The sequence below is a fragment of the Orycteropus afer genome, unplaced genomic scaffold (genome assembly GCF_000298275.1).
Source record: "Orycteropus afer afer isolate SDZICR_OR568_19922 unplaced genomic scaffold, OryAfe1.0 scaffold00404, whole genome shotgun sequence".
NCBI lineage: Eukaryota > Metazoa > Chordata > Mammalia > Tubulidentata > Orycteropodidae > Orycteropus > Orycteropus afer.
Genome location: NW_006921991.1, coordinates 1,459,691 through 1,460,927, shown reverse-complemented (window position 1 = coordinate 1,460,927; position 1,237 = coordinate 1,459,691).

Genomic DNA, 1,237 nt, shown 5'->3' with positions numbered 1-1,237 from the left:
CACAGGAGGAGGGTTACAGGGTAGGGAGGGGAGGAGACTGGGTTAGGGTTGGACATGGTGAATGGGGAATGAAACTAAATGTACGTGTTATGTTGAATGTAAAACAAGCTCTTAAAAAAAAAAAAAAGAAAGAAAGAAAATTTTTAGTTTCTTGATCTGGGTGGTGGGTACACAGTATCATATGTAAAAATTTACCAGGCTGTACACTTTAAGATTTATGTACTTCAGTTTACAACAGGCCAACTCCAAGTTTATTTATACATTAATGCCTACATTAACATAATCAATGCTCTAATGGAAAAGAGAAAGGAGAAAAGAAACCACCAAAAGTATATGGGGTCTGGGAAGGCTTTAAGAAGGAGGTAAGGTATGAGCCAAGGACTGAAAGATGAACAGGGTAGACAAGAAAGAACACAATAGACATGGAGAGGAAAGGAATTCTGGGCAAAGGGAACAGCATGCATGTCAGCAATAAGGTACAAGAGGGTGCCAAGAATGCTGGACACTACAAGCTGATGGGGGAGGTCGCTGGCCAGAGAGGGGGGTTGGGGAGTAAATCCGAGCCTGGTTCCAACACATCTGGGAAATCCCATTAGCAGTTTAGTATTTACTGACTAGGAAGTGCTTGGCAGATGTCAGAGCAGGTTGAGCAAGAGAATGATGAGATGGACTAATCCATCATGGGCTGTGACAGGGAAGGTGACCTGGACAGAGAGACAGAGACCACTAAGGTTCTTGAGATTATGGTCAGGCCAAAGATGACAGGGCTTGGCACTGGCGGTGGGATGGAGTCAGGGGGTGAAGAAGGCAGAACCTGGGTGGTCTATGGAGGATGTTAGAGAGGAGGAGGTCAGTGAGGACCAGACACACCCTTCCCTCTGCTTACTGGGCAGGCCATGCAGAATCACAGCATCTCAGCATTGGAAAGCACCAGTAAGATTACCTAGTGCACCATCTAATTTTACAGAAGAGGAATTGAGTTCAGATAAGCCAACACCCAAGGACAGTTTGTGAGCAGCAAGCTGGGACAAGAAAGCTGAGACTTATCTCCTTTAGAAAGCACATCCTAGAGATCAAGGAACATGACTAATTTAGCCAACGTGCCCAGGACACTTGCCCTCAAATGCTCTCGACAACCTCAATTTCTACCACAGGGTTCTCTGGCCTAAATCCATGGTCTGGGTCATCACTGTCTCTGCCCACCTCTTGCTAGAAAGTTCTCCCCATCATTCATTTA